Source organism: Zosterops lateralis (assembly GCF_965231275.1).
Source record: "Zosterops lateralis genome assembly, chromosome: 5".
Classification (NCBI taxonomy): domain Eukaryota; kingdom Metazoa; phylum Chordata; class Aves; order Passeriformes; family Zosteropidae; genus Zosterops; species Zosterops lateralis.
In genome coordinates this window covers 66,233,189-66,250,380 of record NC_139766.1, presented here as the reverse complement: position 1 = coordinate 66,250,380, position 17,192 = coordinate 66,233,189, and the positions used below count along the sequence as shown (strand labels likewise).

Sequence of the window (17,192 nt, the reverse complement as noted above, 5' to 3'; positions counted from 1 at the left end):
TCTAATCGAGGCAGATACATTTCCTGTAGCAAAAGAGTTTCAAGTCAGGAGATTGTGATCTACTTAAGAAAACAAGGTAGTGCTTAATCTGGATAATATTTTATTACTTTGTTATAAAAGTTCAGATTCAGATTGGGTGTTGTTTTAGTTGTTTAGTTGCTAATGACTGATACATTTATTTTGGGAAGTACATAGTTAAAAGCTTACTATACTGACAAAATAATGTCTGTGCATAGCAAGAGTGGGAATTCAGAAGCATGTCAGATTACATTTCCAATGAAAGTCTGTAAATTTAAAATATTATCAATCAAAATTGTTTCACTTCCCATTGGAGCAGAATAGGGAGCAGAATGATGTCATTTAGACATCACTACATCAGAAGCAAACCAATGATATATTGTCTTTCTCAGGCCACCAAATCTGTGGAATAAAAAAATTCCAAGTTTTTCTGGTACCTAGTTTACATAGATGTTTTGTGGGTAAACAAATTATTTTAAACTGCATTAAATATGAACAATTGTGCACAAATAGTAAGAGATGATAGTAATTATATGGAAGTACTATATTAGCCTCAGATCTTTTTCATTTTGGAAGGGTTTTGTAGAAGAAGAGAATACAGGTGACCTTGATGTGATAAGTAACAGCTGTGTTAATTACTCAATATATCCAACAAAGATAACTGTGATAAAAGGGAGTGGGTTAACTAGGGAGGGTCATCATAAAGAAGAAGGATCCTGGGGGGAGAGAATCCCTGCTGTGAGGTCAGTCTGGGTGTGCAGTCAGAGCCTGTTGGTGGAACCTGCAGTCACAGTCTGCAAACTGATCCCTGCAGTCAGAGTTCAGCAGGAAATAACCAGCAGTCAGAGGCTGCAAGGGAAACCCACAGCAGGAGCTGCTGCAGGCAGAGTCAGGGAATGGTTGGAGTCAGGATGGCTGAGCTGTAAAGAGGAATAAACCAGGACCCTTTTCATGCTGTGATAAACAAGGAGTCTGTGTCTTGGCTCATTTCTGCCCTCTATCAAGAGGGCTGCTGCAACAGGTTTCTTTTTACTGTGTTGTTTAGAGTTACTCATGATTAAACTTCAGGTTTGTGGCCTGCTCTTCACATGTTTTATGTCTGAGATTTCTGGAGTGGTCGCACTCCAATTTCACATCCATGTTGCTTGAACATACCATGAAAGCACTCAAGGATTAGTATATTCAAGGCTGTAGATTGCTTTGAATGCTCTGCTACATCAGGAGCAGAGCAGATGAAACGGGATTTGGTTTCCTTCCTGGAACACCTGTTCTGTCTCCATCTTCTGTTCCATTTTCCATGTCTCCTCTGCTTTCTGCCAGGAGCAGCTGTAGCCCACAAGATGGCACTATGCCATAGCAGGGTGTTGGGACACCAGCCCTATAAGCTTAAGCATGGATAGACTCCTTTTTAAGGAATTGTCCCTTTTTAGAGAACTCCAGAGATTTGTTCTGTAGTTTCCTTATGCCATAAATATCCTGCCTTCCAGACTGTCATCCACTGGGAATTGCAGGTGATTCCTCCTAGGGGACACAGGGGAATTCCAGTGTAGAAAGGGATCAAGTTGTGGAGGACTGTACTCCTGAAAAGGACTTAGAGTGGTGCACCCAGCCCTCCCTTGGAGGGCCACAAGTGTTTGAAGGAGTTTATGTTAATTGCTGTTCTATGATTGGTTGTTATGGTTCTGCAGTTCTCCCTTTCTACTGGTTCAGTTTTGATCCCCTAATTTGTTTATTAGTTCCCCCCCCGATTGGTTAAAAGTTTCAATTCTCAACCTCATTTGTTAGAAAGTTTCCAAACTATACCCCATTGGTTGTTATGTGATACCCCGCCCCCTCCCCAGGTATATAAATCCCGGCAGTTGGCCCCATCCGGGGTCTTCGAGCCTTCGAGTTCCTGAATAAAGAAGATCCTTGAAGATCACTCCTGGCTCCTGTCATTCTTCAGCGCTGCCTGAGACCTGCTTCAAGGAGCTGCATCAGCAGCACAGCCTGGAAAGAGCTGCCAGGCTCTACCTCACAAAAGAGCTGAAATCACTTGCTCGAGGTGCCCGTGCTACCCTGGGCTGCGGCTGCCCTGCTGAGGGCGGTTTGCCAGGGAAGGTCGCGGCCCTTGAAGATCCATCGGGAGGCCTGAGCGGGTCGTGACATCAAGTTACTAAAGAGTTTGGGAAACATGCTTACCCTCCATGAAAGGAAACTGTTAGGTGAAGGTTCCTCTTAGGAACCCACAAGAGTGTCTCTGAGAAATGCAGTCAGTTAAACAAGACTTTAAAATATTCAATTCATATGTTCTTGGCCTATCTTCAGACTCTCATCTGTAAGGCAGAAGTTATGTTTTGAATAAATAAAAAAAGGTTGTATCATTTAGAAGGTGTGTCCTTCAAATAACTTTTATCCAGCCCAGCACAGGGAGAGGAAATGCCTTATCACATCCCAGCCACCTGAGACCCACTGGGTTATTCAGGCCAAGTTAATTGGTTCTGGACAGGGTGATATGAGCAAGGCCAGCACCCCTCCCTCCCTCCCTCCCCAAAACCAGACAGAAAGAGCAAAATCCTTCCTGTCCTGATGCTGCTGTGCAGCTTTGCAGGGGGGAGAGTGGCAGGAGAGCTCTTGCCTTCTGGAAGAGGAAGCAACCTTTGCAGCTGTGAAACCTGAGAGAACAATGGAGGTTGTGTAGAGCAGCAGTTACAGGGGGGCTGCTCTCAGGGCTTGATGCCAGAGGTGTCCCACAGCAGCAATCTTCTCGGTAATAAACTCTAAACTTCTCTTGCCCCGATTGCTGCATTCTGGGCTGAAATGCATCTGAACAACTGATGGGAGGTACCCCATACCTTAAAATTTGTGGGTGCAGAACTATTCTGGGCAAAACCAAAATGTAACTGAAAGCACTTTCCTCTTGTTTCCAGGCTGGATTTGAACTCAGCTTTTTATTCCTGCCTTCGGCCATGCACTGAAAGAACATCTCATACCACTCCCTCCATCGTGCTGTGATGAATTAAGTTGCTTTTAGAAGTGATTGCTCATATGCAGGTAGGCCTTTGTGTACCCTACGTGTGTAGTCATTACAGACCACTCTCCTTGACTAGGTTGTAAAACTACTTCAATCTAAGTATGTGCTAAGGCCATAGTTCTTCCAATTTTATGAATATGCCTAAAATCTATTCATGTGAACATTTCCATTGATTTTTTTTAATATTGTGTACAACAGGCATGTGCAAAAATTGGGACTGAATTATTACTTTGTCCTCAGAGGATTAAAACCTTTAGAAATGTCTGTTTCTTGCCAAATGAGACATAAGATCCTGATTTACACCATCAGTTTTCTATACATTGCAAGACAAAGGTATTTAAATAATAACACTGTAAAATAATAAAACAAACGATATAATATTGTAAATAATATTATTTCCCCTAACGTATAACAGTGGACTCTCATAGTAAGTGGCCCGCAGCTGTTGGATTAATATATGTAAGGATTTTTAATTTATGTTTTAAATTATATAGCTCAGGATGGGCTGTGCATTTATACATATGCATATATATGTGTGTGTGTGTGTGTGTGTGAGTGTATGAAGTCTTGGATTGTCATCAAGACTGTAAGAAATATTGCTTGTGTGGAAACTCTGAATGACCTCCTCCAGGCATCATCATGCAGACATTTTCCCTCTTTAATATCTACTACCCTCCAATGCTATTTCCTTTAGGTAACTATTTCTAGCTCACATCACACTCAAAAATATTCCCTCCACAGTCTGTCATCTACTAGGATTCATTTTAAATGAGGTAGTCACTATCCTTATCTAATGAATGATATAGGTCTTTGGCCAGCACAGTTTAAAAATTAGGAGGATTTATAGTTCAGCTGTCTGAACATAATACAAGGTTTTTGACAGTGAAATAAGCATTTGAAATTCAAATTTTATAAATGGGTTCCTTAAAACTATTTGATGTTAAATCACACTGAAAAAGAACTTTATTGCACAAGTGGCTGCAAGACTTTTGAATGCTGTCTGTATTTATACCACACCAATGCAAGAGAAATTATCATTACTTACCAAAGAAATAAGCTCTATTCTTTCTTGTTGGATTATATTTAAATCCTGATTTTTTTTTTTTATGAGAGATGAAGATGAAAGCAAAGGTCAGTGAAAGATTTATTCCTGAAATAGTTTAAATGTGATTTGTGGGATAAATGTTTTTTTTTAATATTGACTGCATGTCAGCTCTGTATTAGATGTGGGCATGCCAATAACTGATAAAACAACTACCACAATTTCCCTTCTTTTATAAAAAACAGATATTGCTGTTTGACCCATGCAAGGGTGGTGTTATTTAGTAATGTGGGTGCTTCTCATACAGCTTCATTCAAGGCACTTCAAGGCAAGTGCCTGTGTTGTTTGATTAGCCTTCCTAGAACACTCCAAAATTGTTAGAAGGAAGAGATTTCTACCACCTAGAGGGCAATTCAGAAGAAAGATTCACCACAGGGAACAGAATTGCTCTCCTAATGAGTCCCTCTCACCCTGCTGATGCACAGAACAGCATCCAACTTCCTACTTTATTGTATAAACAGGAAGAAAGAATGACAATGTCAGGAATAAAACCCAGAACAGGGTAAGTGTACAAGCCTGTAGCATGACACATGCAAAATAAGGACACTTAAGGCCAAAATTAGAAACCTGAGAATGCCTGCTTATTGTGGTACCAATTTCTAGGCTTCCTCAGAGTGTTCCAGGGGTCTGGTGATGCATCACCAGGCACGTCTGGAGCTGCTTGAGAAGTGGTAATGCTGGAGAGGCAGTGCACTTTGTGCCTCAATGTAATCCACCTACAGAAACTAGATGTTCTCTCTATTATAAGACAAACTCTTTTCTTTTCCTCTATTTTCATGTCAAGGCCATTATTAATGATTTCAATAGTTAAAACCATGGTTAAAAAGCCCATGCTCATTTAAAAGTTAATAACACAGGCATAGAAAAAAATTAAGCATTTATAGTTTGAAATCACCACTTGTCATGGTTTGAAAGCAAAACGAGTGAGAGGCTCCAAGTCAGAAATATAATTTAATAAGAAAAAAGGTAAAAAGGTAAAAATAAAATAAAATAAATGCAATAACACAAAGGATCACTGACAGAGTCAGAATACAACCTGAGCAGGATGGTGGAAGCAGTCCAGGTGAAGTGCTCTTCCTGAAGCAGTGATCCTGTAGAAAGGTCTGGTAGCTCTGGTCCTCTGGGAATCCAGTGGATAAGTGCTAAGTGCACTGTCCCAAATCCCAGCTTATATCCAGGCGAGAATGCTTGGCTCCTCCCCCTGGGCAAAGCATCTCACAATAGGATGAGGAGTGTGAAGTGGGTCCTTGATGGCCCATTAAACAGAGATAACCCCTGGAGGGAGTTACCTGTGACTCATGGGCCAGGCGTTAATGGGCCATTAGCAGAAGAGGCAGGGGGCTTGGGAAAACACTGCCCCACCTGGTTTCAACAGTTCATGAAGATGGTGATAGAATAAATACTTTGTGTACATCCTACACTGCAACCCAGGACACCACTGTGATTGCAATAGATGCTGCACAGTAATAGAGGGAGAAAACTAGATCTCACCTGAAGCAATTGTATAATGTAATAAGATACAAAACCTGTTTTACTTTAAAAAGTTTAATCAGACTCAAGGAACTGGAGAATTGGCAATGTCAGTGCCATATTTATTCCATCGCTGCAGCACAGGCTTGAAGTTTCTAGTGCAACTAAATAATAAACGTCATGAGACTAATTATTTTCACTTTTTTTTTTATTCCTAAGAGGCTTAAAAAAAAAGGAAAAGCCAAGAGTAAGTGTTAGCAGAGTCAAGACAAATTGTATTTATCATTGGGAAATGAAGAGGTAGGTGTTAACTGATGTCTTATAATTTCTTTTCTTTAATAATATCCAACTACTAAAGAAATCCAGACAAGTCTGAGTGAGTGTTTAGAGACAGGACATCAAGAAGATGCATGTACAACAGTGCTGATGAACCACTGGCCAATAATCAGAGCCTACATTAATTCCAGAAAGTACACACAAATGATATTCCTTGGCTCCATTTTCAAAGCTGCATTTGGAAAGTTATGCACACTAATCCTGTAACAATAACAGGATTTGTGTTGCCAACACAAGCATAGCTTTGAAAATGTAACCATAAGGGTCCAATGCAGCAGTCAGAGTAATTAATCCCTGGCCTTTTACCCTCTGAGAAAAAAAAGAACAATTTTGCAAAAATTTTTGTCACTAAACTGAAAATATATTCTGTACCCTGGGGAATCCTCACATGAACATTCTTTTTGTGGCTGGAGGGATAGAAGATCATTAGGGAAATGGAGGAGAAAGAGCAGTTATGGAAGGAGCTCAAGTCTGCTTCTTAACCTGTCTGAAAATCCCTAGTTTCCCCACCTTTCTGCAAAAGTATTATTCTAGAACGGTTTGGTTTGTAAGGGACCTTCAAAGGTCATCCAGTCCAACAGCAGGGACATCTTCTACTAGATCAGATTGCTCAGAACTCCATCCAACCTGACCTTGAATGTCTCCCGTGATGGCGCCACCTCTGGGAAAGCCTGTACCATTGTTTCATCATGATCATTGTGAAAAATTTCTTCCATATATCTAGTCAGAATCTACCCTCTTTTACGGCAAAATAAATTAACCCTTAAGCTACTGCAGCAGGTCCTACTAAGAAGGCTGAGAAGTGAGTTGTGACTTTTGAGTGCTGTAGAGTTTAAACTGATACAGATTTGAATTTATAAAAGTAAATATGCTAGTTTACTCTCCTGTCACCTGACAGGAGAGTAAGGTGTTGCCTGTTCTCCTTCAATTCCTATTGCCAGAGTAGGACCTTTGGAAATTTTCAGAACTGGCATTTTTCCTTTTCTCCCTGGAATATGAGCTATGTGTAAGTCTTACCTGTGAATAGGAAGTTAAGTGAAATTCAGCAATTCATACAGAGAAATAGCAAATGTGATCTGAGAAATTTCAGCCTGGGACTTTTCATTCAGAATTCCTGTTGACTTCAGAAAAATGCAAGCTGTGGGTCTTTTTCACAGGAGGAAATCAATCCCCTGTGTTAAATATCTGTTGGACTGAATGGATGTTGGTGGCTTTTTGTCTCATACTGAAAGCTGTCAATTTCTGAGGATATTGGTTCCCAGTCTTGTGGTTCAGAGCAGGGTTATTGGTTGTTATTATTATTAGTGACACCTATTTTAAAGAAGGATATATTAAATATCTCTCTATGATGGCAATATCTAAAGATTGCAGGCACAAACATCAGTGTTGTTGCAAGTGTGAGTAAAACTGTAATTATGTTTTTATTTCAAATTAATCAAGCACAAAGTCTTCTTAGCACTGTGAAAAAAGAAAATGGCCTAATAATCAAATACAACAAAGGATATTAAATATACAATATGATACCTTTAAGTTAAAAGAAGGGAGAGAGAATTTCCAAACCAGAAGGATTTTATGGAAACATAAACAATGATATGCATTACTGAGGTTTAAAAAAATGGGGATGTGGATTTTTTTTTTAGGAAATGGCCAAGAGGTGGCAGCACACCCTGCACTGCTGAGTGCCTGGAGCCCTCAGAGCTAAACAGTGCTCATTCCCAAGGGCTCAGCAGCCACTTTGCTTCAAATACACCCAATAAGATGATGTCCTTAGAAAATAAATCCTTTTGTGGCTACATTTGGATTTTCTAGAATTACACACGACCACATGAAATTAAATATTTTAGTAGGTCTGAAAAATACTCATTTAACACTGATTCTGGGCTGCTGGTTCTTGCTGTAGTCTCACATGGCATGTTGCTGTACCATAAAAGTCAGACATATATGCTTGTGGCTTAATTGGCATCAGTCTGGATCCATAAAAAAATTTAACCAGATTAAGACTTGCTTGATCCTTCTGCTTAAGAAAACGCCAGGATACAGCTCATGTAAAATCATCTTGTATTTAGAGAAGTATCTGCAGAGCACCATTCAAATAGGTTGGTTCTTTATACCCAGGGGAGTCACACAGTAATGGGTGTAAACCTGCAGATGTTAAGATGGGAACAGCTTGTGGCTCTTTCCTGTGGCCATTATCCTCTCACAATCTTCAGACAGAGCCCAGCCAATTCTGGACCCTTTTCTCACGCTTGAAAACAACATCTGAAGGATCCTTTGCTATTAGCAGTGGGTGGTTTCAGCATATGGTGAGACATGGCAATAGTTCAGTTCTAAATGTACACGATACAGTCGCTGGTTCCTGCCGTGCCAGGATTGTATCTGTGACACTCGGTTTTGCTGTGCTCTGTCACAGCCTGCACGGTCTGGCTCTGAGCATAACTGTGCCCCTATTGCCTTTTTCCTTTTCCCTTTGGCTTCCTCGCAGGGCTGAGTCCTCATTACCCCTGTGGTTGTCCTTCTCTAATGGAAATGTTCACTCTCCCTGCCCCGTGGCTGGGAGTGGTGCTGTTTTTCCCAAGGAGAGGACAGAAGGAGCACTGAGCCACCACACATTTGGTGGGGTTGGAGGTTTGTGTCCTAGAAGGCAGTTCAGGTGATGAGGAGTTCAGTGAGGGGGCAGTGGGGCAGGGAGAGGAACTGAGGAAATCCTCTGTAGTGATCTTAGCACAAAAAGCACATTCTTAGCTGTATCTCCTCATCGATTGCTATCGGGGTTACAAAGGACACCAGTGATACTCTCTGCTGCTACTGCCTATTGTGCAGATTATTGCTTTCATTGCCAAGAAGATGGGCTTATCTTACTGAGAACTCCAGTTCTTTTCACTTATACCCTTTATACCCAGAAAATAAAACATATGACAAGAGTTTCTCTGAAAAACGGTTAAATTTAGCTGTTTGGGCAAATATTACAGCCAACAGTAACTGACCCATTATCTTCAGTCAGAGGGAAGACTTTTTGCTTGTTATGATGTTGAACTGGTTTAGTGGCTTTCAGTGCTGATCAACTCAATTTCCCCTTTCTCTTTGCCACACGTTCCAATTTGCTTCCTTGCTGCTGATTGTGTATGTTTCATCCTACTATAACCTAATTCCAGTCACTAAACCAAACAAAACTAACCCAGCATAAAAGTGACTTATTCTCTGTGATGTGGAGGGAGCTGAAGCACCTCTCAAGGGGCTCACGAGTGCTCTAAGTGGTATAAGGTCGAAGGGGGTGAATGAAGAAAGCAAGACAGACCCTCCAGGTAGCAGAATGATGTTACATTGGCTCAGAAAAGAAAAAGAAGAGTCATTAATAAAGTTTATTTTGCAAATATAGGTAATTAATGGCACCAAGGTTTGCCACCAGTGAGGTAACTAAACTCTATGCTCTCTGAAAATACATGTGAGCCAAATGTGCTAGACATTGGTTTCCCCCAAGAAAGCCAACTTAGGCAACTGTCTCCTTCCCTCAGTAGCTTGTTTCCATGTGTCCTGTGTTTAAATTCCCTGCCTCCTCCGATCTGCCAGGATAGTATTATTTGGGAAGCACAGTAAACTGGATCACTGGAATGAGCTGGCTTAAAGACCCGTTCGTTCTGTGGCTGGGAATGAATGGCAGGGAAGAAGAGGAGGATCTTCATCTTTGGGTGCTGTTATGTTCTCGTATTGACTCAAGCCAAACCAAGCATTTTCACCCTTGTGTGCATCTCAAAATGTTTCACTGATGAAATGGAACCAGGTACATTAATGGCTGTACTAAACCTGGAGGCCTGTAATGCTATTTTCCCATCCCTTTTCCTGTTTTCCACATGTTGTGCATTAACACAGTGTTTTGGTGTTAGGATAACTGTGTAAGGATTTATTTACTTATTTGCAACATTATAAAGTGTTCTTTATAAGAACTCTGTTACTGGTGTTCTCAGGCAGCAGCCATCCTCTTTTTCCAAAAAGTACCTACTCCAGTGTCAGTGAGCAGAGGTGTGTCTGCAGCCTAAATACAGAGAGGCAGCAGTTGCCACCAGCCATTTTTTTTGACCTGATAGTATCTCTTTCATTTCTGTCTCTCTGCTTTGGAAAATCTCAGAAATTTGTAATCTCTAAACCATATTTATTGAGGTGTCAAGGAGAATATTTTTGTGATCAGCAGCAGACCCAAGGTTGTTAATCATGTGAGTGACTTAGATGGAGGTGACGTAAATGAGGAAATTGTTTGCTGATCAGCCACAGCTGATTCGCTTGTTCTTGGCTGAGACCAGCTAATTCCTTCTCCTAATGCTTGAGATAATTATTAACTCAAAGGAACTTTCCTTTTTGTATGAGGAAACATTTTGATGTCTCCTATTGTCTGCATGTATTCCTGTACCTGCCCTTAATGCAGCTTCCCTCCTTCCCTCCAGCTTGGGGCTTCTTTTGGTGCTACTACAGCATGAACATGTTCACATTTTGTGCCCATGATGTTACACAAAGTGCTAAACACATTCCACATAAGACATATTTTTAGTTTTTCATATGCCATTTAAACATAAAATTCCTCCTTGAATTCCTGCTATGAGAAAGGGAGATCAATGACCTTTCCTAAGTCTTAAAGAGCCTAAAAATGGGATTCTTAAACCAACCTATTGTTGAACCCCAGTAGGCATGAATCTTTCTGATAGTCAAACAAAAATTAAACAAATTAAAAATAGGAAGAAATACTGCTTCTACTCAGTTGTCATAAATGTAGATGTTTGGCAACTGCATGATAGATTCTGTAAGAATTTGATGCTGGTATACCTTTAAAATTAGGTATTTCTAAAGGCATTTTAAAATTATTATAACTTAAATAAGATTAGCTTCATCAATGACACATTAAGAACACATTTGAATATATTATTTCTATCTTAATGCTCTGTTTTGAAGTGTTATAGCTATGTCATTTTCTTAAAAGTCTGCCATCCTCTGATTATCAACAGTGAGCAGTCAGGACTATTATCAAATATTAAAAAAAAAAAAACATGGAGAATGCAAAGTAAAATCTATATTGAGAGCAGTGATTAATACTGATGATGGCCCCAGTTTGATCCTCTTATACATGACAGTGTGGAATTTGCAATATTTTCCTGAACAAACAGACAGAATTGCTCATCTGCTTTCCTGAATTAGTTTAGGGAAGCATTTTAAAAGGTGTACTGTGATATTAAAGGCCATTTCTTTATGCATGGTGGAGTTTTCCCTTGCCTGTGCTTGGAGGCACATAGATAGTTGAGAAATCACTCTGTGATGATTCTTCTGAATTATGTGTAGCCCAAATCGGATGCAGAGCTGATGAAAGAGCACAGGATGTGTTAGCAGTCCTGCTTCCAGCCATGCTTATAAGTAAATAATATAAATCCCTTCAGAGCAATGTACTACCAAATTATTAAAGCTGGTTCCCGAGGAAACTTAGGCTATGGTGCTTAATAAAAATGTCATATTCCTTGAGTTATTAGTTCCTCCCACACTACTGAGAATAGTTTTGAGCTTTTCTACTCTATCCAAGAATTTGTGTCTTGTTAGGAAAATGAAGCCACAGGACTATTCAGACTTCAGCTGTTACTTCAGATGTGCTGTGACAGCAGAGTTTGCAGGAAACCCTTGGGAATATGAGAGGGGATTCTATGTTAAAGAAATATCCAAAGTGAGTTCACTCCAGAATCTGAGTTTTCATGCCTGATTTTACAATTCACCTTAAAAACACAACTATGTTGTAATGCAATGTTAGTAGTTTCTCTAAGAAGTCTCATATCTGCATTTTCAACTTACCTCCATGTGGTTATGGAACCAAAACAAAACAAGATGAGCTGCTCAGCTGGCAAAAAACTGCTTCAATTGAGATTAGTGAACTATCCCAGTTTGTATCCGTGGAGAAACTAGCCCACAGGTGTTAACAACAAGTACAATGAAATTCATGTAATCACATAAATTTTCCATGGTGATTTTCTGGTTTTCTGTGTAGTTAATATGGGAAGTGCAAGGATAATAATTAAATTGTGTTTGTAGATAAGCATAAACCATTTTTAGGTGAAAATTAAACCTGTTATTCAAAGGTAATTAAGAGACAGTAAATATGCAAATTTGGCTAAATGCTTCAGGCAGATTATTTTTACAGATTTCCATTTTAATGGTGCTTTCTGCAATAATTACCAAATTGTTTATGAAGGTCATTTTTATGTGTGATTGCTCAGCAATTCCTGTTAGTTAGTTTTGCTTTCATTAATGCATATTATTTGAGTCCCTAAATTTTGACATTTTCCTTACAGATTAATATTTCATTATTTTTAATTGAAAGGTGTCAATTTTTCTGGTATTTTCTACCTAGAATTTTAAAACATACACTTCTCTCATGAAACATCTTCTACATCATTAATATTTGATGGTAGTCAGAAGAAATTAGTTTAGAATAGAACTTGACAGGACAGTATATCATGTATCTGTCACAGTTAGGGGAAAATACCTTATCTACATGTGTCTATCTGTCTACTTATCTGAGCATAATCCACATATAGAAAAGTATAAAAAAATCTGCTCAGAGCAAGTTTTTATCAGTGATATCCTGAAATAAAAAGCATCCTCAGTAAGGAAAATAAACAACCTAGTGCCTCAACCACTCATTGAGGCACTCACCTAACTGTAAGTGCATTTATAAATTTATTCCACTGTGCAAAACTGATGTTTGATTTTGAGCATGCACCTCGGGGCTTTGGGGGATTAGAGCTTTGGCATTGTGTATTCCCATGGAAATCTGACCACTGAAGTTCATCCTAACTTTGAGAAACACTACAGACATACCGAGCTATAATGTCAGAATCTGTCTGCTTGCCTGTAAGTCATGAGAATAAAACAGGATTTATTCCAAACATAAAGGGCATCATTTTGCCACTGGTATAAGTAGTTTAAATTTACAGGTGTCATGGCTTATTTCAATAAAAATGCCAGATATCAATTCCTGAGGGATTAAATTTCATATACTTTTTCATCACAGCTAATTTTACCACACTTTTACAACAACTCTTGGTGTTGTCTGTGTTACCAACAAATATAAAACAGCTTAAAACAGAGTTAGTTTTCTTACCATACCCATGAAAAACCACTTCTCAATGACTGATTGAAGGTACAGAGTCCACTGCTGATGGCCCTGATCCCTAAAGCAAGGCTTCCATGTTCTACAAAAACCTCATAGCTTGCAGAAAAGAGCACTGAATTTAGAACTTGCTTCTTGTATGGAAATCTTGCTGTCTCTGCCATATGGTTTGTGAGACAACCGTGGTTGGGTTTTGTGAGGGTTTCTTGCAGTGTTACTGTGTTTGTGGTTATTTGCCTCTAAGTATCAACATTTTCAGGTCAGATACTTGGAACTCTGCTTTGCTGGAGAGAATTTGCTCATAGCACAGTAGCCTTCCTCCCTTATGTTTGCACAAACTTCAATAGAATTAACATGTCCATAATCCTGTTTAGTGTGAAGCACCAAAAAGTGAAGATCTCTCTAGTGACTTTCAGACACCTAACTGTTTGGTAAATTAGACAGGTTCTTTTTAAACATTCAGGAAGAGCTTTTTCCATTAAAATATCTTCATTTTTTCTTTTATAGTCTAAGCTCTGCAATGCTTAGTTAATTGTAAGCCTGTTACTTTCACTGTCAGATAATAGCTGTCAACATCTTTAATGGACTGCCTGAAACAAGCAGTGTTTTAGACATATTAGTAGTTTTCAGCATTAAATTAAATCTTGTTTGATTCTAACAGCAGAACCTGGCTTTCCTGAATTATGCCAAGGAGAAGGAATCTGCTGTTTGTTTTGTAACCCACATAAAAGGCTTATGATTGAGAAGATAAATGTCCATTCCCACAGATTAGTGCAAAACCCTTTCTAACTTTTATGAGAGATTTTTCTCTCAGGTAGCTAATTAAGATTATATTGAACTTATCCACAATCTCAGCTAAGTATATTGCGCTCCTGTAGCTGGTAGATAGGAAATTTTATAATAATAATCTGAAAAAGAAGCTAGAGAAAAAGAATTTCTCTGCTTCCAAAAGACAACAATAAATCCTTCCCAACAGTCTCTTCAGTGTAAAATCTTAGTAGAAATAGATTTTCTTAAAAGATGGAGCAGCTGATTTTCTGTTCCTTTTGGTTGTGAGTGGCTTTTTGTATTAATCATAACTTTCAGAATTGGATGTTCTACACTGAGATTCCTTTCTTGGTGACTAACCTAATTCTTGCATTAGCCCAGAATAGTACAGCTGAGCATATCAACTTGAGAGACGGGGTAAAACATTGGCACTTAAGACATACAGATTCTGAAACACACACTCACACCAAAGGCTGTATTTTCTTTTGGCTGGAGTGCTTAGGCACAGGATAGGGTTAGATATATCACTTAGATTTACAGATAGCAAACAACAATATTTTGCTTTGTGAAAGCTATTCACTTTAAGATTGTTTTTCAACAAGTGGGTGTTTGCTTGCTGAACTGTGAAAAACTGATAGAGAAAGCTCTTTTTATTTTCTTCATCAAAATTAATCAAAAGTTGAAGTATTATTTGGGGTTAGGATGGTTCATAAACCTGCCTTTTGAGACAGGATATTTGGCTGAGATAATTAGGCATTGGGTTTTGGCACAAAGTGTAATAACCTTACTGCTTACCTACTGTAATTGTAAATATAACTGCCAGATCAAAAACAGTCTTTTCAAGGACAGTATTTAATATACTTCCTTGAGCTGTCAATCACTCCTTTGTGGGATGTAAGGAAATAATTTCCCTTGGTTTTATGTAGAAATCATCCCTTTGTTAGTAGTACGGGGCTTGGTAGTCTGAGGAATTTCTGAGGAGAGTAAAATGAAGGCCTTATAATTACTGAGGATTCATCCATATAATAATTTAAAAATAAATGGCTACATTAAGAAATATATGATTTCTTATGAGAAGGAAAATAGTGACTTAGTGCCAAGCACTGACAAGTTCCAAAGAAGTGACATCAGGCCATTTCTGACCCAGTGACTGACAGCTGCTGTGTGCTCAGGATAGGCATGGGACTTTCAATGTTTCAAATACTGAGTACTCTGTGTTTTCAACCATGTACCTTATTTACCTTTTAACCCTCCATTTCACTTGTCAAGGAATTCATCAATCCAAATTTCTTACCATTTTCTTAGCAATGTTATTAAAGCTCTGTTTAGGTTGACCTCTTGATGATGGTTATGTTGAGCTATGTTGGTCAATTTCAAACATTAAAAAGCCTCTTAAAGCCCATGTGCATCATATTTCTGAAGGTCTCTCACCTTTTATATAGAAGTTGCTGATCTACCTTAATTCAAATTGTTCCTTAAAGCACAGTTTCTGCAAAGCTTACCATTGTGAATGATGCCCTAAGTTTTAGCTTTTACTAGTAAACCCCATTTACTGTCACTGTTACATCAATAAAAAAATCCCCAAACCATTCTGTAATGTACATAAATGTTACATTTTTTTCTATTCCTTTTCTTTTGTACAGTGCTGAACCATTAACTATCTTCAAAAGAAAAACAAAATACTGTTTTCTATCTATCCAAATATCCATCCGTCCATCCATCCGTCCATCCATCCATCCATCCATCCATCCATCCATCCATCCATCCATCCATCCATCCATCCCTTCATCCATCCTTTTGCTGTTTTTATGTATCACCTTTTTACTCCAATTTTCTTTGGATTGGTAGTAGAACTCCAAGCTTTCACAGGTTTTCATTGCAATTCAACAGTTTGGGTTTGCATATGAAAACCTGATTCTAAATAATACTCAATGTAATGCAGAGTAGTATAGCTCTATACCAGTATATGGATTTCCAATTTAAAGCCATGAGAAATTTTATTTCTTAATATCTGACATAATAGTAATGAGTTTAAAATCACAAATAAATCATCATAATTCAAATATTTATTGGGTAAGAAGTCCAGTTAAGCTCTTATAAGATTTTATATTCTTACAACTATAAAATGTACTCCAAAGGTGAAAGAGGACTACTTATGTCCTCAGGAAATAGTTTCCCTTGAAGGACTAATTTTGCTCTCTGTGGAAAACAAATGACCAGAAAACACACTGTTATTTTGCCCTTTGCATTGTGTCATGGATGAAGAAGCTCTGTGATTTCTTCAAGGTCTTAGCTTTAACTCCTGGGCCACAGCTTCAGAGATTGGTTGCTGCTGTTGCCTGTCATTAGGGGATATTGTACATTTGGAGATCTGAACCCTTACTGGGCTTTGTAGGACCCCACAAAATCTTCATATATTTCTCTTCAGTCCAATGAAGAGAATGAGCTTTCATTTGCTTTTTCCATTGTCATAGGGATCCTGGTATGATTTGTACAGCTTTCCTACACTGAGAATGTAGTTTTAGATGCTTGTGTAAATTTTCTATTATCCACTGAATTGTAATGGGCTACATACCCAGGAGATTGAATTTATACCAGTTTATGATAAATTTAAATTATTGATAGAAATGCTATTTATAGACAATGACAAGCATAGTATGAAATAATTCTGCTAGTATTATCTGATATTTGAGGTTACAAACATGTTATGATTTTCACGTGATAGGGCAAGAACCTTATCAATGACAATTTATTTTTATTTCTTCCAAGATTCTAAGAACTTCCATGACAAAAAAGCATTGCAGATACCAAACTTTAAGTCCTGAAGGTATTTTCTTTTGATAGTCAGTGTAATTACTTAATTATCAGCAGCAATAAGAGTTTTTTAATTGTAAAGTAAAATTACTTTAGTAATTTCCTATTACTAAAGTACCTTACTAGGGATTTAGAGTGACCGTTGTTTGGGGATGTTCCAGTCTCTATCCCACTTCTGTCCCTGGTGAATGTAATGTATGTGATTTGTGTTAGCTAATACAGTTGTATCTAATGCAAATAAATTTTCAAGGGTATAACCAACCAAGTAGTTAACTTCATCCATAGCAGGAAAACTTTACAGCAATTAACCTTAAAGTGTTATGGTCAGACTGTATTGAAATAAATTTAAATGCCACTTTTTCTCAACCACCCTTTGTATATAGTTTATTCAACCAATTTTACTGAGCTCAGTGGGATGAGAAATGGGATGTGAGCCCTCACAGGATTAACTAGGCATATTACTTTCCTTTATCTGATAATGGGATAGGAGACCCTGATAGCAGAAGAGTTTCTATAAAAAGATCATAGTGCAA

At 38.4% G+C, this 17,192-nt stretch overlaps 1 protein-coding gene across 1 annotated transcript in view; it reads left to right on the top strand.

Annotated features, from left to right (window-relative positions):
• The first annotated feature begins 2,607 nt into the window (after positions 1 to 2,607).
• Positions 2,608 to 17,192, top strand: part of JADE1 (jade family PHD finger 1) — a 116,595-nt gene continuing 102,010 nt past the window's right edge. Inside the window, exons 1-2 of the mRNA XM_083861201.1 lie at positions 2,608 to 2,767; positions 2,928 to 3,051. The gene's annotated coding sequence lies outside the window, so the exon portion shown is untranslated. The remainder of the gene's footprint in view (positions 2,768 to 2,927; positions 3,052 to 17,192) is intronic.